Consider the following 23805-nt stretch of genomic DNA (forward strand, 5'->3'; position numbering starts at 1 on the left):
GCAAATTACATTCACAAATACATTCATTTACAGCCAAAAATGTACTGAAGCTGAAGTATTTTCAAGAACAACAGTCACAGTAATAGTATGAATTTTAGCTGAAATATAGCTAGTGATGCATGATGTCCAATTTAGTGGACATATTTCAAATCAATACTTGGAAAATTTAACAATGATATGACTCCTTAGACGTTACTTGATGTTACAACATTTTTCTTTTTACCTGCAAGAGTCTCCTAGGACAGAAGGAATGGATATTCTAGGGCAACTTGGCATTTCTGACTGGCTGTCAGCCATCCTGGTTTGAAGAGAAAAGAGAAAAAAAAAAAAAATCCACATATACAACGGCTTGCCACTTGATAGCAGTTGATGCAGTGGAGTCCACTGTAGTGGTTCATGTGCAACTATGCAATCAAAACCCACGCATATGCAAGAAAATGGCTTTTTGAATAGTTTCTCAGGGGAACGCAAAATGTTTGCGAGAGAACGCAAAAGCATTAACATGTAGAGCCAGATTTACAGTTTACACCAGCGCAAACCCTCTTTTGGCATTAAAAAAAAAAAAAACTACTGTCTGGATTTACTAAAGACACACAGTGCAAAATTAGCACTGAAAAGGTGTGGACTGAGTTGTTTTGCGGCAGACCTTATTGAATATGCATTTGTAGGAGTTTCCCTTTCAGACGCAAAATTTATGGGAGAAAAGTATTTAAATGAATCACATAACATGATTTACTAATGTTTGCACTAGTCAATTTACTGGTATTTGCACCACTATTTAACACCCCAAAAAAGAGTGTCTTAACCCATTTTGCGACATGGCTGCAATTGTTGCTGCTAGGATGAGAAACCGCAGAAAACAAAGAGCACGTGGTAGAAGGGAGAAAATATTTTCCACTCATATTAATTTCTTTGGAATGCCAGAGGAAGACGTTATTGGAACATAATAATAATAATAATAATAATAATAACAACCTTTATTTTCTATAGCGCCTTTAAATGTACATCTCAAAGTGCTTTACAGAAACAAATAAAACAACAAAGATACACCACACAATATAAAGATTAAAGTTAAAGCGACAAAATAAACTATAAAATAAGCACAATGAAAAATTACAATTATTCAATTAAAAGCTACCCTAAAAAAATGATTTTTTAAGCGGAGATTTAAAAATGCCAAGAGATTTAGCTTGCCTTATCTCAATCGGTAAAGAATTCCAAAGTTTTGGAGCTAATGAAGAAAAAGCCCTATCTTCCATCAATCTTAAACGAGTTAAGGGAACAGTTAAAAGACCAGTTTCAGAAGAACGAAGGTCACGGGTTGGAGTATAGGGAATTAAAAGCTCGGTCAAATATTGAGGTGCCAACCCATGTAAGTAAGCCTTGTAAGTAAGCATCAAAAAGTCTACTATAACCTAATGGGGAGCCAGTGTAAAGACTCCAAAATGGGAGTAATATGACCTCTTATCCTAGTTCTAGTAAGGATTCTAGCAGCCGAATTTTGCACTACCTGCAATTTGTTTAAGGTAGCTTTTGACACCCCAGCCAACAAGGCATTACAGTAATCAATATGGGAAAACACAAAAGTGTTTATCAGTCTCTCAGCAACAGTAAACGACAGCATTGGACGCAATCTGGCAATATTTCTAAGATGGAAGAAAGAAGTTTTAACAGTATTTTGGACATATGGCTCAAACGTTAAATTGGCATCAAAAATTACCCCTAGATTCCTCAATTTTGTTTGAAACTCCACATTTGAACCATCAAGAGTTAGAGTGACTGACCCAGCTTTGCGTAGTTGGTGGGGTGAACCAACGAGCATAATCTCGGTCTTTTCACTGTTAAGACAAAGAAAATTTTCTGTCATTCATTCTTGCATCTTAGAAATACATTCAGAAAGAAAATCAACAGGCACAGTTTCATTAGGTTTAAAATGAATTTATATCTGAGTATCATCTGCATAAAAATGAAATTTTAGACCAAGTGATCTCAAAAGCTGGCCAAGAGGGAAAACATCAATATTAAAAAGCAGAGGGCCCAAAATTGATCCCTGAGGGACGCCAGATTGCACAACATTAACCTCAGATCTAAATCCACCCATGGCAACAAACTGCTTCCGATCCTTGAGGTAGGACTTAAACCAATTAAGATGTACATGTATATGTGTACATGTTTGTCAGATTACATGTAACAAGTTGCGCCTGTGTCGACCTGCACTTAATGCTTATTTGCGACCCAGCACTAATTTGCGCTGCTCTTTGTAGATTGCGTTGGTCATTATGTAAATTATTTGACTGTGTCTGTGTTCTTTAATTTGCATGTCAGCAGTAGATCACGAGTAAAACTTGCCACTCCCATCGGCGCATTTGTGGAATTGCGCTCTCACGCTAATTTGCCCTGTTTAGTTAATCTGGCCAATGATGTTTCCTCTAATCTTTTTTTTTTTCTTTTTCTTTCATATCCCTTTAAGGGCTCAGTAAGGTTCTTCAGAATATTAAAGTGTTCTTTACTAAGAAAAAACAAAATGGTTCTTTTAAGAACTGTTCACTTAAAAGTTCTTTGGGGAACCAAAAATGGTTCTTCTAAAACACCCTTTTGGAACCTTTATTTTTAATAAAGGTGTATCTGCATGATGCAATCAATATTGCGCTCTTCATGACTGCGGAAAGTACTCAACCAAAAGCAACATCAACCTGTAACATGGGGAATTGTGCCATGCAAACCAGTTCAGCTCAGATTTTGTTGCAGTGTTTTTAAATAATTTCTTTAGTGAATAGGGTGCTAAAACAACAGCGGGTGCATTTCATTCTTAGCGAATTCCCCTATCAGACGTCTAAAGAACTACTGAGTCAACTGCCATCTTTCATTGCAAATTTGAATTTGAAAAGCAGTAGTAATCATTTTAATACATGAATATTTTATACTGTTTTTTAAGTGCCTGCATGATAGGTCATGCATGTATTGTTGTGTTTGTCGGATGCCAGGCTTGTATAATGTTATTTACGAGCATGCACACGTGAAAGGACTAAGTGACTGTGAGCTTCCCTTGAGAAGATGGTTCCTGCTGGATGTATGGCTGGCTACCCTCGGTGGTTCGGGCAAAAGCCATTTGGAAGCAAGATGGATGACTCGAGGGAAAAATAAAACGTACCTTTGAGCATAAAAACCATTTCACTCTAAATAATTCAAAAGCCTTGCTGTTAATGTCGCCCCACTTCTTCAGATTGAAAGTAAAAATAACATAGAAAAACAACAACAAACCTGAGTGAAGACCTGCAGACTGAAGAGTACGAGAGAAAAGTGAGATGTGACCTGGAAACTAATATCCAATAAGCTATTCATTTGAAATTACAAGGCAATTCTTGCTTTGATTACTCTTAGATGGAATGGTAGGTTTAGGGCTGTGAAATTTTCCATTAATATAAAGGAAAGAGGTACAACTTTGTGTTTTAGTAAGAATAAAAGCTTTTTTTCCTACCTAGAAAGCATTTGAAAGCATCTGAGAAATGTTCCAACATGTTATGCAATATTATACCTTGCATATATTTTTCATAGATAAGGATGCACTGCAAACAGCTCTGTAAAAATAATAATAATAAATAATAATAATATCAGAGATGTTTAATGAAAGTAAGAGAAATGTCTATAATAAATTATCAAATCATGTTTATATGGTAGGCCTACTACACTTATACACTTAAAACTTATATGATGTACTCATGTGAACTTTTTTAATTCGAATCCACTAAAAATTATTTTCATGATTTGTTATCACAACTTTTTTTTTTTTTTTTTTCTCAAATCAACTTAGATAATTATTGTGGTTCAGATAATATAATATTTTGAGTTTATGTTGATTAAACTAATCTCCATTGTATTAACTCATTTTTTTTATTTCAGAATTTTTTTATTTTTCAGGTATCTTACTTTTTTAAGTTAAACCAACAATATTTTTTTACAGTTAACTGGCAGTAGCGCACATACATGTGCTAACATAACTAAAACACACAAAACAACTTTGTTTGTTTGTCTGGTCTGAACCTGAGTTTGATTGCTCCCCCTGCCCCTGCTGGAGAGTGTTCACAGTATATTATTTGGATCTGAACCGCAGTACGCTTGTGTCATCAAAGCAGCAGCTGTTTACCCCTGTTGCATGGTAATGACAACACAGGAGAATGTGGCAAAATTCATAGTGTTGCTCACCTCTCACCTCACCTTTTTTTTTTTTTTTTTTTTTTTTTTAACCTTTGGTTTCTGTTTTCAAAGCATCAGTACATAATGGCACTTGTGTCTATCTGCCGTGAGAGTGAGAACACACAAACACACATCATCAATAGCAGTTCACTTCCACGATTTAGTATGATTGCATTCGTATTAGCAGCGAACTGTACTGGAGTTCATTTGAACCGTACCCCAGACCACCCTTTTTTGTGGACTCGGTAGGGTTCACGGCTGTGCACCAGAGTGCGCAAAACAGCGTTCACATCATCCAAACGAACCAAACTCTGACGTCAATCAAACCTGGATGCCAAGGTTGCCAAGTCCACAGTATTCCTGTAGAATCTGGCTTAAACTGATGCCACTGGTTGATTTTCCCCCCGTGGCTTAAAGGTTTGACATATTGCATAAACTAAATTTGACTGAATTGCTTGTATTGAAATATTTTATATTTTACCAATTATAAAAATGACCTAGATGTTAAGTTTTGTGAAGGAGGGCCTCTCGTAGGGAGCCTTAGAGCTGTGTTTATGATCACTACGATATAGTGGTTTTCAATCTGCATAACCGTTATTGTAAAATATGTATTTTTTACAGGTATGGGAAAGACATATTTATAATTTTTATATTTGGGATATGGTCATTGGGCAACTTTTGGGCTATTTTGATTGGCCATTGGGCTAGTTTTGTTACGCAGACCTGGCACCCTTAGGGGGCTTTCACACTGGGCATATTTGCTGTGGTCCGAGCGCGACTATTTCTGGTGCCCCCGCAGCGTTTCTCTGGTTTCACACTCAACTTGATTCTATCGAACCATTTGCATTCATTTTACGTCATCACACCCAGTGTGCTCCTGGGTCCGCATGACAGCTTTTACATTACCACTTTTTCATGCGAACTATGCTCTGTTTCAAACTAAATTGCCAGTGTGAAAGCATCTTTAATTTCAACACTTTCAACTCCTTATACAGTCTTTATCAAAGCTTGCTGGGAAAATAAATGTCCCTTGATTTGAAATAAGTAATAATTGTGGTTCTTGAAACTGATCAATATTATTTCTTCATTCTCAAATATCTGGAAATTTAACAAAAAACAGTAAGTATAATTATTTATTTTGTTAATCAACTAATTTCATTTCATTAATAAAACATAAATAATACATGTACATTTTAGACAAAATCAACTGTTGGATTTTCAGGCATTTATTTTTATATGTCCAACTCAAATAATCACCACTGAATTATTTTTTAAAGTGAATTCTACAAAGATTTGCTAGTTTTGGATTTAATACTGACTTTTTCTCCTGTATTGTCTGTGTAACTGTTTGCAGAGACTGCTGTGTCATTATTTGAACGAGTTAGCACTCTGCTGTATGCGGTCTATTATTGTAGGATCATCAGTTTTTAGATTCACTCCGCCTAACATCACATTAAAAAAAACTCGGGTCGGTGGCATCCAAGTGATACCTTTGTCTATCCGAGCCAAAATAAGCTGTAACGTGAACCAGACTGTATGATAGTCAAATGTCTGGATCTGTGAGACTAAGAGAGATTCAGCCTTTTCCACTGTGATGCTGAGCAGAAAGCCTCGTCCTGCCCTTTTTGAGGACATTAGGAGTCTGTGAGATCTTGTGCGGTGGCCTTTGGAGCTGCTTTGATGGATGTTATGAGCTATGCCAGAATGACAGAAAAGCTGATGGACCGCATTCAGGGATCCACTGCTTTCAGGTACTGACCTTTACACCTGACGTTCACAATGTAATATATGAACACATGTGAGTCTCTCAGAGACTAGACAAATGTACGGATATAGTGTAGCATGAAAGAAGGCATCAGTTCACATCAGTTCACACATTAAAACAGATCCAGTATAGAACAGAATGAATTTCCATGTTTGTCTTGGTTGGATAGGACTTCTTTAAGTGCTGGTCAAGATGGTGAACCAGTACAATTATGCTTTGTAGCAAGACAAAACATATACAGACAATTAAAAGTGACACTTAAAGGGTTAGTTCACCCAAAAATGAAAATTCTGTCATAAATTACTCACCCTCATGTCGTTCCACACCCGTAAGACCTTTGTTCATCTTCGGAACACAAATTAAGATATTTTTGAACAAATCTTTTGTTTCGAATCAGTGGTTTGGAGCGTGTATCAAACTGTCAAAGTCACAAGGCTTCGTTACGTCATAAGTGTTTAGAAAGTTCAATGGTTCACCACTGGGGGGCATGACTTTGGCACGCTCCGAACCACTGATTCAAAACAACAGATTCATAAAGCTTCGAAGCTTCATGAAGCAGTGTTTTGAAATCGCCCATCACTAGATATTGTTGAATAAAGTCGTTATTTTGTTTTTTTGGCACACAAAAAGTATTCTCGTCGCTTCATAACATTAAGGTTGAACCACTGTAGTCACATGAACTGTTTTAAATATGTCTTTAGTAGCTTTCTGGGCATCTGAAAGTGTCTTGCTGGCAATGGAGGCCTCACTGAGCCATCATATTTGATCAAAAATATCTTAATTTGTGTTCCGAAGATGAACGACGGTCTTACGGGTGTGGAACGGCATGAGGGTGAGTAATTAATGACAGAATTTTCATTTTTGGGTGAACTAACCCTTTAAAAGCAGGGTAGGCAATGTTTTTCATGAACACTTTTTGTTATACTGGTTGAAACTCTCTTCACATAGCAATCAATAATATAATTGGTCTAAATATAAAAAAAAAAAAAAAAAAAAAAAAAAAGTACATATATCTTATGTGAAAGTGTCAAAAAATGTTTGTCTGATTGCAATGATAGGATGTCCTAGCTGCCTGTCAACCTATATATTTCCATACCGCCACACACCCAGTGCACCCTGTTTTTGTCCTGAGACTTCAACAGATGATATATGTACATTTTTTAATTAAATAATACTAAAACAAAACTGGTTGAAAGTAATTGCAAAAATGGCTCAGAAAAGAAGTAACATTAGATTTGAGAAATTGAGCTTGTGTATCATTTGTTTCAGATGACGGATCAATGGATATTTTCTTTTTAAGTGACTTTTGGGGCCACTGAACACTGTAAACCCGAACAGTACTACTAACTTATAAAGATTGAGTACGCTGCAATTAAAGTCTGTTAAATCATTGATGCAACTTAAAACAATTACATTTTCTGAACAAGGAGTTTAGTTTTATTTTTGTGTAGCTCAACATTTTTGAGTAAACCCTTATACTTAAATTATTTTTAAGTTTACTGAGCGATATAAATTCACGTCATCCATGTCACGTCGTTGCCGATGTTACAGACGTAACTAACGTTATCAGAAGAGTCCATTCAACATTAAACTGAGTTGTAGCAGATTTCAAGTTCACAGCATGCTTTGCGTCACACTCTATAAGGGAGAATAAATGTTGAAATTGAGTGTTATTTTGTGTTTTTTTTCACTAAATTAATACAGGGGAAGATGTGTTATTGTTTAATGTTCTGTTATTTTGGTATTTAAAGGTGTTTCTGTGATGTTGAAGTTTTGGGGTTACCATTGTGGTGAAGAGTAGTGCCTGTGGTTAGGTTGAAAATCGGCTGTGAAACATCAAGGCTATAAATACTGCATACTGATTCATGCAAGTAAAAAGTGGTTGTCTCTTTGATGGTTACATTAGCGCATGCTGGTGCTTAACTGTAAAGATTAGGTGTTAGTTTATTCAATATTTCAATTAAATTGTAATTACTGAATTTGTTTAGTATAAAATGAAAAAAATTAGGTTCTATTAAAATAAACTTTGAGTTGTTTACTTAAATGTTTTGAGTATTCTGAACTTATTGGGTTTTACAACCAATGCATCAAAATAATTGAAAAATAAGAAACATTATGTATGGTAAACAATAGTTAAGTACAGTGGACTTAAACATTAAATAAAACTAAAATTAAAAAAATTCAGTTTGACTTAATTGTTATTTATAATTATTCTTTACTTAAAAGATTTGAGTTGCTTTACTTGAATTGTTTGAGGTAATCGGTGTCTACAATAATTTTGAATAATTCTGAACTTATCAGGTTTTACAGTGTATACTGGTGACAAGCTCTTCTGTTTTTTTGTTTTTTTTCAGGATAAATAAATTAATCCATAATCCATAATTCGTTGAGGCAAGAAAAGCTGTTTGCAGAACTTGCCACATTCAATTTTCAAAATCACATAAAATTCACAGTAATGGGGATGGTAATATCTTATTTTTCACATATATTATATCTTTAATAATTCCAACAGACATGCACAAGCCAGACTGCTCCATTTACAATTCAAAGTTTGCTCATTTCTTTTTAAATGTTCATCCTTGAAGACACCAAAGACGGTCTGAAAGATCACCGTGTTCTAGATCATGTTCTAATTCTCAGGCAGTGTTTGACTAATCAGAGGCGCAGAAGACCCGGAGCACTCAGACTCTCTCCAGCCTGACCAGTGCTCTAAAGCCAGCAGTAATTGGACCTCCAGGGAGGAGAGAAGCTGCTCATGTGACCGCCGTCAGATTCTCTGGGGTCCCGCTATAGCACCACAGGCAGCACGAGAAAGTGTCTTCAAATGCAAACAGCCAGGAAGCCAAATACAGCTTAGAAACGGCGTGCAAATACTGTTTTCTCTGCCGTTCACGCTTCAAATAGACGTGCTGTGCATGTGAACAGCAAAACAGCAGCGCGAGCGTCCCGAGAAGGATTTGTCTGTTTGTTTTTAGAGCTTTTATTTGGAAACTGATTGTTTTTAAAGCTGGTTGTTTAGAGCAGCAAAATTTGTGCCTGAAAAAGTTTCAGAGACAGACAGAGAGACAGACAATCATAAGGGACCGCCTTTGCCATAGAGACATTTCCTAAAGTAATTACACTCTCTAACAAAGGCCTGGGAAATTGAACCATTAATTACAATGCCGAGAGGCACAAATAAAATCTGCTATAGCCAGTTTTAGGGATGGCAAACTCTCGATTGTATCTGTTTTCTGTAATGAGAGATTTGGCTGCGAGCAGATGAGTATTCCATTCCAGCCATCGCACTGTAATTTCAATAAATTATCTCTGTAGATGCAAAAAATAACTTAAATGCCATTGAGACCTTAGTGCCTGTTTGTTTCCAGGACCTCCAACTCCATTTCTTTGCTTCTGACCAGAGAAATAAGCCTATGTAATTCAAGCCTCAAGTAATGGGTTTTTGGGAACAGAAGGCTTGTCCATTTATCTTTCTTCTTAAACTGGACTAAACAAATCAAACTAAACAAGTACAAATAAATCCTGTGTTTTAAGTGAAGAAAATCAGTCAACAAGCATCCAGTAATTCCACATTAACTATGGACATGTCCGGTCAAATCAAATGTATTTATAGTGCTTTTCAAAATACACCTTGTTTCAAAGCAGCTTTACAGAAACTCATGATGTTAAAGTGGTATAAAGACTCCACTTTTTGACTCAAAGTCTCTTTTGGAGTCTCCTACAATAGGTTTACATGCATCCAAGGCCAAAAAACTCTCATAATATACATCTCAGCATAACCATATTTCTCAAAGAGAAAATGGTTTGTTTGAAGATTCAGTCTCTCTAAACCCCTCTTTTCCGAGAGCCTACTCTGCTCTGATTGGTCAGATGGCCCAGTCTGTTGTGATTGGTCTACTGCTTACAGCACGTGTAACTGCAACAGCGTCTTCTCGACATGTCGACAACATGAAACAAACTTTTCCATGCCTCAACTACAACTCTACAACTACAGTGTTTGAGGCTGGGTCAAGGTAGACGTTGGAAAGTTTAAAATTTTGCAGTCCTCTTACATTCACAAACAGCTATATTACACACTACATGAAACATAATATCCGAAAAAGCATAATATGGTCACTTTAATGGTTGTAATATCTTAATACTTAATAGTCACATTTAGCAGATTAGAGCTGGGAGATAATATAGGCTAATTTACATTTTGCGATGATACAAGCAATCAAGTAGTTGAGATTTGCTATATAGTATATTTATCGTCCTATGCAAATATACAGTATTTATGCAGATAAAATTATCCCACGATTGCCTTAGTTTTGAACCATATAGTGGTTGTTTTATAATTTGAAACCTAACAAACAAAATTGTGCTTGTGTCTTTAAAATAAATTCCACTTGCTTTGATATTTTATCTAATGCAGTGACATTCACACGTTTTTAAGTGCTGCTAAAGTGTCCAAATGCTTTCTGAAGCTGCTGTTTGTCTTTTATGGCTGTAGTCCGAGTAAAGTCTCAATTTCCCTTGAGGGATCAGTAAAGTTTTCATCTTATCTTGTTCTCAAAGAGCTTTCACAACACATTAAAAATATTTATTGCTATTGGTTCTTGGACCTATTGCTATTGGACCTTGACAACACAAGACAAACCTAGACATACAGATAATGGAGGGAAAAGGCTGTATTTGAACTGCAATATTAGTGACTATAACGGTTTATCATACTAAATGCAATTGTTTAAGCTTGTTTCTATTAAAGGATTAGTTCACTTTGAAATGAAAATTAGCCCAAGCTTTACTCACCCTCAAGCCATCCTAGGTGACTTTTTTTTGTTTCTGATGAAGACAGTCAGAGAAATATTAATAAATATCCTGACGCAACTGAGCTTTATAATGGCAGTGATAGGGTTCAATGAGTATGAGCTGTAGAAAGTGCTTCCATCCACATCCATCCATCATACATATGTGCTCCACACGGCTCCGTGGGCTTAATAAAGGCCTTCTGAAGCGAAGCGATGCGTATCCATATATATCCATATTTAAACAAGTTATGAAGTCGAATATCGAGCTTCAGCCAGACCGCCTTCCGTATTCAACGTATGCAGAAAGTGTAAACCTCTTGTGTAGCTTACGCTACGTCATGCGCCTTCCCTATTAAACTTACAGAAAAAGTGTATTTGACGCGACACCAGTTTACACTTTCTTTGTAACGTGTATATAGAAGGCGTTCTGGCGGAAGCTTGATATTCGACTTCATAACTTGTTTAAATATGGATATTTTTTTACACAAACGCATCATTTCAGAAGGCCTTTATTAACACTCCGGAGCCGTGTGGAGCACATATTTATGATGGATGGATGTGGATGGAAGCACTTTGTTCAGCTCATACTCATTGAACCCTATCACTGCCATTATAAAGCTCGGATACATCAGGATATTTATTAATATTTCTGCAATTATGTTCATCAGAAAGAAAAGATATATACACCTAGGATGGCTTGAGGGTGTAAAGGTTGGGCTAACTTTCATTTCAAAGTGAACTAATCCTTTAAATTGAAGGGGTCAAATTTGGCTGGTTAGCATGGCCCAGTTAGTAGATAGGGCTACTAGTTCATGTGACATGAAAGGCAGCAGACAAGGAAGGGGAAAAAAAAGTCTATTTCCAGCTTTTGCAAGGAAATAAGCAAACAAATAAATACATACACAAAAAATAAAGCAAATAAATAAATACATAAGCAAAAACAACAAACAAACACATGCATACATTAATAAATACATCTTTTTGTAACCAAATGGTGTAGTTACAACAACTTCCAGTAGGGCTGTGGGGTTACCATTGGCTCAAAACAACAACAACAAACACAGAAATGAGTATGAATGAGCAAAATGGCATATTGAGGGGGCGTTTACATGACACCATTTTCAACTAAAATTTTTAGATATGAAGATATGTTTGTATGTATGCAATTTGTATGACTTTTGAGAAAATGTGAATGTTTAAAAAAGGAAAAAAGAAAGAAAGGGGGAGAAAAATATTTTACCTTTTCTTTTGGATATTTTTTCCCTGCTGTATCTCTTGTGAGAATTGAGTGCCAGTGCTTGCAGGAGAAACATCTCTCTATTAGTGATGTTGAAGATCTTGATTCTCCTCAAGGCACAGTCTCTGTCTTCCAGTAGGGTGGAAAAACAAACAACAATCAAAGATGTGTAAGGCAAATGTGGCAAACAGAAGTCTTCCATTTATTCATTATAAGCCATTGACTACCTTTGGATAGAATCACAACACTACCAGAGACTCGCATTCACACCACGTACAATGGAGTGGACATTAGCACTCATTAAAACATGAGATCAGTGTTCATAAGGTCAAGGGGCAATAATAATGTACAAAACTGTGAATGTCGGAAATTACTGAACCACGACCCAGTTGGCTATATATCTATATAATATCAATTGAAATCTCATTTTTAGGACTTGCTGCTATATTTGAAAGAAAAAAAAAAGTTTCACGTTCTCTGTTAAAGTGATAAACCAAATGCAAACAATTATGGAGGGTTCATTACTGGAAAAACACCTACATGAATCAATGTTTGAAAGGATATTTGGTAACGCTTTACAACAAGGTTTCTTTTGACAATGAAACAATTCTACGGCATTTATTAATCTTAGTCAATGTTAATTTTACCATTTACTAATACAGTTGCATTTGTTAACATTTGTTACTGTGAACTAACAAGAACAATCAATGAACAATTAGATTTTTACTAACTAACGTAAACAAACATTAATAAATGCTGTGAATATATATATCATGTTTGCATTAATGTTAACAAATGAGACTTTACTGTAAAATGTTACTGTATATTCTCTAAAATGTTCACTTCCTCTTTTAATTACAGTATGTATGAACAGTTTTAAAGGGCTGTAGTTGGAAGGAAGTGATCAGTGATGTTTTTCTTTCACTGGTGTCTAGCATATTGATGAGGATTCTCTTAATGGATATCTTTCTAGTTTGATCCATTCTGACCTTGCTCTGTCCTTACAAAGAAATTGGGATTGTTAGGTGGAAGATGTGTTGGAGATCAAGAATCCAATGTCAACACCACAGTGAATCGATCTAATGTCTTCTTACATTGAGAAAAAAAAAAAAAAAAAAAAACACACATCAGGACATTGACAGTTTACCAAAGAAGCTTTTGTTTTTGCTTTGGTATAAATCAAGATGATGAAACTTTTTACAATAAAACTTTCAAATAGGAGCTGGCTGATTACCTCAGGGCTCGGGTTTTCTTTCTGTGGCTTTTCTGTAATAGAGGGGCACATATCTTCATTTGCGTCAGCCTAGGGAGAAATATGATTATTAAACTGGGTTCTCAACTGGTTTTGCTTCAGGACTCAAGATTTTACATTGGACATCAAGTAGCAGCCAAACATAACCTGTATTTATTGCAGTATTAAGGCAATATTTTCCTTCACATTGGATTGTTTGTTCATGGTCTCATCCTCAGTGTTGACACTTGCTTATTTTGGCATCCTTCTACAAACTGACAGAGAAATTTGCTCACCCTTATGAAAAAGAAGTTTATTCAAGTATGCTATTAGTATACTTCTTTTAAACTAAAACTAAGAAAGTATACTTCCAGTCTTCTTTTTATGTAGGCTACTTCTCAGAAATACACTTAAAATTACACAAGTATATTTGGCCTATACTTGCACTCAATCTTTTGATCGAGATATACTTAAAAGTAAATTAAGTATTCTAAGTATACTTGGCTTGTAATTGTGTTTACTCTTTTGGTTAATGTATATTTGACTAAAGGTATATTTCAAGTACAAAAAAAATTAATACCTAAGTAGAAACATAGTAGTATACTTAAAGGGCAAAAATAATATATAAATAGTAAACTATAGGGCTTTTCACACTGCGCTTAACCCCGGGTTATCGTCGTTCTAAACACAGCTTTTAACCCTGGGTAAAGGAACGTTTCACATTTGTAATTTAGAAGCGGGATTAGCACCGCTTTTTACCTGGGGTTATGAAACCCTGCTCTGGAGCCTGCTCTTTTGCGGTGTTAACCCCGCATTGCGCTACCAAACTTGCACAGTGTGAAAAGATGCGGTATGAATGTTACAGCTAGACGCTTAGCAACAGACAACCAATCACGAACTCATATTTGCCTGCTTTGGACAGTCACGGAAACACCTCGCATTATATATAAACAGTAAATTCAGCATTTGAGAGGAAAAATGTCAAACGCTGAGAGAAAACGCGACAATTTGAGTAAAGAAGAGACCGTTTCATTCTTACCTTTAGAGTCCGAAATGTCCCGTATAAACTCTATAGAACAGTCGGCAATGGATGCTAGAGCTAGCCTATGTAAACAGGTCGTGCTGCGTTTATCCAATCAATGACACTGACATCACAAATATGCAAATAAGAACGTTAACCCAGGGTTTGATAATGCACAATGTGAAAAGTCAGTTTATGAATACTCAGGGGTAATTGTTAACCCCGGATAAATTATGAGCAGTGTGAAGCGTGAAGCAAGATAACCCAGGATTCTGTTTACCCAGGGTTTAGAATGACCCAGGGTTAACTATTTCAAGTGTGGAAATTAACTTATAAGAATGATGTTATGATCACTTAAAGAAAACTCACAAGTACACTTGCAGTAGGCTAAAAAACTACTAAACTAGTAGTTTACTGAGAGTATACTACTTCAAAGTGTACTTTCAAAAACTAAAAAATGTGCTAACTAGTAAACTATCAGTATACCTATGTTCACTTGTAGTAAAGTTGCAGTACAAACAAAAAACTTAGTTTTTTAGTGTACTCAAAGTTTACTACTTTTACACTTAAAATATACTTAAAAGTATACTTTTATACGGAAAAAAAACGGGGTCAATTTAGTCCCAAGTAGTAATGAAACAGTACACTCACAAGTATAATTCTAATACATTGATATTAGTACACTTACTACATAAAGTATACTTAAGTATACTTATTTTTTTGTAAGGGCAGTTTGACTGGATGTACAACAATTCTGTGATTAGAGTATTTTCTGTCAGGTGTCTTCTCTTCTTTTGACTAATACGTGAGAAGCACATTGAGAAAAATGATATGAAAGGCATACAAGTTTCTCTCGAGGCTCCCACAGGACTCTCTATTTGGGCCAATGCTATTTTTACACTGCTTTTAGTGAGGATCACTATCATTTCTGTTAATTAATTCAGTTTTTCCTCATTGCTGATAAGCTATTGAATCTTTTTCATTGGCTAGCAGCTATTTAATGTTTGCGACTGATATAAAAATTGGTACATAAAAAGAGTGTAAGATGAAAATGATCAAACAGCGATATTTCTCAACTAACTGCTCCCTTTAGGATACAGCAAGAGAGATAGAGAATCTCAACCAAAAAAAAAAAAAAGAGCTGAATTGAAATGAGAGTTTGTATGAGAGGAACTAGGAGAAGGAGGAAGAGAACAGAAAGAAAGCTCTTAGAAAAGAGTACAAGAAGAGAGGAAGCTCTGAGGAAGAAGAGAGATGGATAATCACCCCTCTGCGTGGGCGGCAGAGGCTTCCTCTAATGAGAATGTGGTGGGTGTTCTGCTGGAGTCGTGACTCATCTGTTCTCTAGTATTGTCTCGGAGAGTTTCCCAGAGCGCTACAGAAAGCACAATGTAACACCAATCAGCCAATCGCAACAGCTCTGCTGATTCAGATGTCAGGGATCCTTAATTAGATCTGCTAATTGGACCCACTCCATCAAAGATCTTCTCGCTGCATCTGCGCCTGATTGGTCTGCTTAAAAGCTTTAGGGTATTGTAGTGAAATAATAATATGAATTCATTCCTTTTTTTTTTTTTTTTTAATGCCATGTTATAAACATAAAAATATTTATATAAATTAAATACAAATGTATTTTATTAAATAAATAACTTTATGTAAATGCATTTTAATAAATATAATTATAAATTATAAATGTATGATGTAAATAGTAAATATATATATATATATATATATATATATACACACACACACACTGATCAGGCATAACATTATGACCACTTTCCTAATATAGTGTTGGTCCCCCTGTTGCTGCCAAAACAGCCCTGACCCGTCGAGGCATGGACTCCACTAGACCCCTGAAGGTGTGCTGTGGTATCTGGCACCAAGATGTTAACAGCAGATCCTTTAAGTCCTGTAAGTTGTGAGGTGGAGCCTCCATGGATCTGACTTGTTTGTTCAGCACATCCCACAGATGCTCGATTGGATTGAGATCTGGGGAATTTGTAGGCCAAGTCAACACCTCAAACTCGTTGTTGTGCTCCTCAAACCATTCCTGAACCATTTTTGCTTTGTGGCGGGGCGCATTATCCTGCTGAAAGAGGCCACAGCCACCAGGGAATACCGTGTCCATAAAAGGGTGTCTATAGTCTGCAACAATGCTTAGGTAGGTGGTACGTGTCAAAGTAACATCCACATGGATGGCAGGACCCAAGGTTTCCCAGCAGAACATTGCTCAAAGCATCACACTCCCTCCACCGGCTTGCCTTCTTCCCATAGTGCATCCTGCTGCCATGTGTTCCCCAGGTAAGCGATGCACACACACCCGGCCATCCACGTGATATAAAAGAAAACATGATTCATCAGACCAGGCCTCCTTCTTCCATTGCTCCGTGGTCCAGTTCTGATGCTCACGTGTCCACTGTTGGCCTTTCGGTGGTGGACAGGGGTCAGCATGAGCACCCTGACTGGTCTGCGGCTATGCAGTCCCATACGCAACAAACTGCAAAGCACTGTGTATTCTGACACCTTTCTATCAGAACCAGCATTAACTTCTTGAGCAATTTGAGCTACAGTAGCTCGTCTGTTGGATCGGACCACACAGGCCAGCCTTCACTCCCCACATGAATCAATAAGCCTTGGCCACCCATGACCCAGTCGTCTAGCTATTACAATTTGGCCCTTGTCAAACTCACTCAAATCCTTACACTCACTCAAATCGTTGCCCATTTTTCCTGCTTCTAACACATCAACTTTGAGGACAAAATGTTCAAATGCTGCCTAATATATCCCACCCACTAAAAGGTGTCATGATAATCAGTGTTACTCACTTCACCTGTCAGTGGTCATAATGTTATGCCTGATCTGATATATATATATATGTATATATATATATATATATATATATATAAAACCTCTGAATAATTTTCTTCTTCAGTCCATCTTAACTATCCTTTTGAATAAAGTTAGAAAAGTCCATAAATTATTCAAATATACTGTGTTACTGCACTTCATGCACCATGAATTAAAGCTTACGTGTGTAATTTTCTGCACCACTAGAAACACCGAATGAAATTACAAAACTAATGACTGTTTTCAAGCAGGTTTCCCACACAATCCTCCTACCAACTATTATGATGTGCCATAATGAAATATACATTTAATATGTTATCTTTATGTCTATAGTTTTCATAAAGCATATGCATCCATTTGTTGGATGGATTGATGTGTTACTGGTTTGTGGGTTAGTGTTAAATGAAAAGCATGGTATGTGATGAACTTGAAAGCGGAGTAGCTCCTCTAATTAGTGATGGGAAGATAAAAGGCCATCATCCATAATTGAGCATGGCGGTAGTATCCTGTCATCTCCTGTTCTTAAACTTTTTCCAGAAGTTCAGAGCAGTTTGAGTACTTGCCCTCTTTCATCTGATCAAATTCTTTTCAACTTCATGCATGTCACCTGCAAGAATTGTAAAGGGAAATTAAATCTTTGGCCTTTGTGCACATCTTTGCAATAAACAGCACTTGCTTTATGTGTTTGATTGTGTGCGTGCTATTATATGTGTGCGCTTGTAACTCCGAGTAGCCCCGGGGCATGCAGTAAACAGTCTCCAATGGATTAGTTTGCTGCGGCTGTCGATTTCATGCTGAGGAAGAAACAGGTGCTGCCATAAACTTTATGCAGAGTGTCAATCGATATCCTAAAGCAACACACTGGTAGCGCATCAGAATCTGGCTCCTGTTGTGCAATCATTGTCAGGTCTCATCAAAACAAAGGGAATGTGTGCTACTTAAATTTCATGTCTCCTCTATGGGTGAGTTTCTTACATTTACATTTTAAAGGTGCAGTAAGCAATTTCTGAGAAGCACTGCTGATATTTGAAATCAGCCCAAACAAACAATATCTGAGTTATTTTGACAACAGAAGTTGACTTAACTTTGAAGTTCAAATGAAAAATGTAACTTTTAACACATGTGCATGTGCAGTATTATTCAACCCCCTGCTTCAGTACTTTGTGGAGCATCCTTTAGCTTTTATAACCTCTAACAAATGCTTTCGGTAAGTACTGACAAGCTTCTTACACCTCTCAATCGTAATCTTTTCCCATTCTTCACGTGCAAAACCTCAGTGATGTTTGATGGCTTCCGTGCTGCAGCTGCCTTCTTTAAATCCCACCAAAGATTTTCAATCGGATTTAAATCTGGTGACTGAGAAGGCCACTCCAGGACGTTCCAGGATATTTTTTGGAAATCTTCCTATACCCAAGGCCCTTCAGGTGTGATGAAATAATCTCCTCTCTCAGCTTTTGTGGAAACTCCTTTGTCTTTCCCATGATTGCAAATCACCTTGAATACCTTCATGGGTGGGGTTTATATATGCATCACATCTGAAGCAAATGAAGGATCATTATAGAGCTCCCAAAGGCTTAATTATGGCTTAATTAACTCCACTTTAGGTCATAAAAACTGTCAGAAAGCTTTAAAAACAACAATATTATATAGGGGTTGAATAATTGTGACATGGCTATCTTAACAAAATATCGTATTATACACAATTATTAACACATTATACATCATGCATTTTCAGTGTTGATTTTTTGTATCACTCAACTCATAAAGAAGTCAACCAAAACAGAATCTTGCTCTCTGAAAAAACTTCAATTGATAAATCCTTAAAATCTTTGGGGGGGTTGAATATTTCTGATTGCAACTGTATATTTCCTCTTTATTTCATACTGAAGAAATCGACACCCCCTCTGAGATTCGATAGCAGTGTCTGATTCATGAACAAGCTGATTCTTTCCAATAAACTTCTCGAGTCAACAACTGAATCAATGATCCGGTCAAGAACCAGGGTATCGTCAGAGCTTGAACATGTGCACGACTGATGGCGCAAAAAGTAAGTTACTAATGCTGAATTTTAGAATTGATTATTGTAAATGAAATCATATTTAGGTCACGGCGAGCTGTTCAAGCCCATTGAAATGCTTGAATGTGGACATGTCCGTGTTTGTGTAACCATCTGTACAGTGATTTTAGGTCAAATAACGCAAATTAATGTTCATGCATCTTCCCTGCTGTTGTAGCAGTTTCAAATTATATAAAACTGAAATTGATATTTTAGTATACTGAGTTTTAATGTTTTGATGTATAATAAGCTTTAGTAATAAAATAAAAAGTTTGCTTATTTGCAAATCAGTAGCCTACATATTAAATGTCAGCACTAATCTTTCTTATTAGTGCTGACTAATGACTAGTCTAACTAGTGATTGCTAGAATAAATAAACAGTTCGTTGATCAGTACTTTTTACATTTAATACTTAATTATGTTAAATATTAAGTACTTTTTTACTTTTAAGTAAAATTGAAAATGAGTACTTATACTTTTAATGGAGTAATATTTTATTAGAGTAATTTTAAGTACTTGATTTGTGAAAAAAATGACAAAAGCACAAAATTAATAAAAATTAAACTCAAATTAATTTATAAAAATAAAAGCTAATTCAAAATATTAATGCAAACTATAATTAATAATAATAAAATAACACCAGCTTGGAAAAGACTGAAGATTTTTAGACCGCCAAGACAAAATGGAGGGCATCACCTTCATCTGTGAGGAGCTGTCTTATGGTGTCTGCTTCATCCGCAATGGAGCCAGGGGGATCTGAAAGAAAGGAGGAAAGACAGACAGACAGACATTTGACCAAGTTGTTGTTGTTCATAGCATGGTATTCAAATGAGGAGATGGTAGCATTAGAAAGTCTTATAGAGGTTAAGTGCCACTTTTGCCCTGTGTCTCCTGGTGAATTGCATTCACTGAGAGAATCACCTCTCTGATGCTGTGATAGGTGACTCCCTCAAATGCTGTGTGAATGTGAATTAAGGTGAAACACTTGGGCTATGGATGTTAACAGCTTTGTAAGTAGCTTTAAAGCAGTGTCACAACCCCATCCCCTCCCCCTTCCGTCAATAAGACGACATCCAGGGAAATTCATAGAGTTTGTAGGTGCAGGATAATGGAATTGATCAGCCCAGTGCTTCTACATTTTATTGCATCATTACGTTTACACAGGTAACCTTTGCTTTGCTAACAATGTTAATTATGCTGTGATTGAAATGTAAATGTGAGATCTTGCAGATTTTTAAGTTACATGCTTGTGCAATAGTTTTGAAGAAAACTTTCACTGTAGCGTTCTTCTGAATAGCATACTATATTTCTGTAGAATACATAGTGTATATATATATATATATATACACATATACACATATATATACAGTATATCATGCACATTATGTACATTTTCTGTATGCACAGAATATCTGGATGAGCTCCTATACTCCGAAAAGATATTAAAGCCTAAGTTTAACATTATGTATTTGAATTGCATATAAAATTTCCATCCATTTGGATTACAAAGCTCTAACATAAACTAATAAACTTAATGTGAGACATCTTTCTCAGTCATAAATTAAACGGGCATAAAAACTTGTAAGATTTATGTATTTATTTATTTATTTTTAAATCATGGCATAGTTATGCATAGTTCTATTTGATTTTATTTAAATCATAAAATCATATTTTAAAAATGTATTTATACAAATTGCTTATATTAGCATAAACCTTACCTGTTTCTTATCTTTAATTATGTATAACTGACAAATATGCATTACATTAAGCTTATTAGTTTATGTTAAAACTGTGTCATCCAAATGGATGGAAATTTTAAATACAATTTAATTACATAAATCCTAAATTTAGGCCTATATATATATATATATATATATATATATATATATATATTTAGGCCTATATATATATATATATATATATTGAGTGTATATTCCCCAAAAATGTGCAGTATACAAGACAAGGAGGTCTATGGCTACATCTACATTAATCCGGATACATTTGAAAATGGCATTTTTGTTTCAAAACACTCTCCGTCCACATTAGCATTTTCCATGCACACTGAAACGTCGGAAAGCTCACTGAGATGATACAGATGGAACAGAAAAAATAAAGTTATCAATTCTTCTGGCAGGATCATTTTATTTAGCAAAGTATCTCACCATTTACTGATGCATCCAGGTCGCACTCAGTCACCATTATATGTTTGGTCTAAAATGCAACTGCTTTCATGATTTGCCACAGGATGTTTTGTCATCTTTGCAGGACTACGATATGAATAAGTGTACAAAGTAACATATCTTTAGCAACAGTGTGAAAGTGAATAGCACAGGCACAATAGCGTTATAAACATACGTATCTATCGGTTCAATATGCGTCACATGACTAATTATGCGTCACTGTTTTCAAATACTTCTGTTTTCACAGTCCACACTATAACGTGTCATCCACTTGGGAAGGAGTTTTCATAAAGCTCTGCTTTCGCAGGACAAAAACACCATCTCAGTGTGGATGGAAGGCCAAAACAGAGAGAAAAAGATGCGTTTGTGGACAAGGTCTATAATACTTGGAGAAAGCATAAATAATAATAATTCATTTTTATTTATTTAATATGATTGATATTTTTCAGGTGTGCTTAACACCTAAAGTTAAGCTATTTTTAAAGTCTGGATTTAATGTGATGAGGTCAAGTGTTTCAGTCATGACTAGGCTAGTTCAATATGCATGTGGGTATTTCAATTGGGAAAGTAACCAGAGGAGAACAGTGGAAGCCAATTTTTTTTTTTTTCCCCTGCTTGCATAGAGGGCAAATGAACTAAGCCGTCCACTATCCTGCCTCCTGCCCTGTGTTTTCCACTGTTCTCACTCCAGCACACCTGTGTGCCACAACTGGGCACAACGCCAGTGTTACCTGCCAGCGGCCACAACCACATGCACTGCCAGCTTCACTGACCTGCACTTCTCACTACACATCTTTCACTAATTCCATGTCCTTCTGGGGTAATTTCCCATGAATTTGTGTTTTGGCCACATTCTTCCCACCGCCAGATGTGAATCACTGCTATGAAAAATAATTAAAACAGTCAATGTTTCATAATCTACTCTTCATATTATTGAACATCAATGACTTTCTGCCAACTTTCTGCCATACGGTGTTCTCCGTCCTTGCTTGCTTTCATTCTGTAGTTAATCTGTTTTCTAAGGCCTGACGATGCTTAAACAGAAATTGTCTTTTTTCCCCTATTATGATGTTTATTTGAGTGAAACAGTTTCTCAACAGAGAAAAATTGTATGGATAATGCATGGCTAAATCATTTAATACTGCAATATTCCATAAAAAAAAAAAATAAAGATGGTCAATTTTGATTTCATTGTGACTTTAAAGGTAATTTTTCAGATGTTACAAACTGTTTGAGCAGTCCAATGTTTGGGGCAGGACTTACAGTTTGGCTGACCAATGGTACGTAGGAAAGTCTGAAAATCTATTATAACTTCCTTTTACATTATTTTTTTTTTTTTTCTCAGGCTTATTCACAGCTCTAATTTAAAGCTGATGCTAAAATTAAATTATGTTTTATTAACAAAGTTCGGGAGGAACACGTCAAATTGCCTAACCAATCAGCAAGAGATAAGGCCTATATATATATATACAGAGCCGACTCACCTACGTTCCTCTACAGTTTTCTGCATCCCTCCATCGCCCCGTCTCCTCACACTTGCCTGGTTACTATCCTAACCAGAGATACAGGGGTTTCGGCCAAAATTCCCAGCTTGGAGCACTCCCCTCGGACAGCACGCCAAATACGCATACTTTTTATACTATCTGATTATTTGTAAGTGTGAACTCGTGGATTACATTCATCTCTAGCCTCACAGTTTATACATCAGCGTTTAAAACTTTGAACACATTCAGAGTGCATCAAGGACATTTTCCACCTTCGCAGGCATCTTATCCATTCAAACAGTGTCTTTTTTAGAAATGTTTCCTCTTCGTCTTCCTCTGACCCCAAAACACCTTTAGATCTACACTGGTATTATTCCATTCCTGAGTCTGTGGCCTACCTTCCTTTTATCATGATGAAAACAGTCCAACTGTTTGCTCTGCTACGGCCTTCACTCTTCACTAATGGAGGGCACCTGGAGTTCTCCCCGACCGACATGCCCACCACTGTAATGGCTGTTTCTGTAAAAGAGATCTTCCTTAGTGAGAATGTAAATGGCACAAACCAGCGCTTTCGTCTCTCCGATAAGGGCTGTCACTTGTGGGAGGTGTTAAGTAACCACATCCTCGCAGGTGGGGTATTATTGAGCAGCTAGAATGGTTTGCAAAACGTAAATAACAGGACTTGAATTCAGTAAAGTATAGTCTGGGGCTCATGGACTTATGTAACATTAGATGTCCTCTACAAAATAAAGGGTTTGGTTGTTTTCCAAATGAGAAACACTAACAAACACTGCAACAAATGATTTTATTCTTCAGTATTTTTGTCTTGTTTTCCAGTGCAAATATCTAAACATTTTTAAATCAAGATATATTTATTAAGAAGATATAAGATAAAAACTAAGATATTAAGTCTTTTTTTCTGAAAAAAAAAAAAAAAAAAAAAAAAAGATAAAAATTAAGTGTGTTTATGCTTAAAAGAATTAAGAATATCTGCCAA

The 23805-nt window shown here is 36.1% G+C and overlaps 1 long non-coding RNA gene across 2 annotated transcripts in view; it reads right to left on the reverse strand.

Moving 5' to 3' along the window:
• The window catches only part of LOC127513555 (uncharacterized), a 104692-nt gene that overhangs the window by 60766 nt on the left and 20121 nt on the right, over positions 1 to 23805 (reverse strand). For both annotated transcript variants that reach the window (XR_007930427.1, XR_007930426.1), the window contains exons 5-8: positions 23207 to 23327; positions 19841 to 19900; positions 13221 to 13289; positions 11990 to 12115 (exon numbers count right to left, since the gene is read on the reverse strand). This is a non-coding gene — a long non-coding RNA (uncharacterized LOC127513555). The remainder of the gene's footprint in view (positions 1 to 11989; positions 12116 to 13220; positions 13290 to 19840; positions 19901 to 23206; positions 23328 to 23805) is intronic.

The sequence above is a fragment of the Ctenopharyngodon idella genome, chromosome 5 (assembly GCF_019924925.1).
Source record: "Ctenopharyngodon idella isolate HZGC_01 chromosome 5, HZGC01, whole genome shotgun sequence".
Classification (NCBI taxonomy): domain Eukaryota; kingdom Metazoa; phylum Chordata; class Actinopteri; order Cypriniformes; family Xenocyprididae; genus Ctenopharyngodon; species Ctenopharyngodon idella.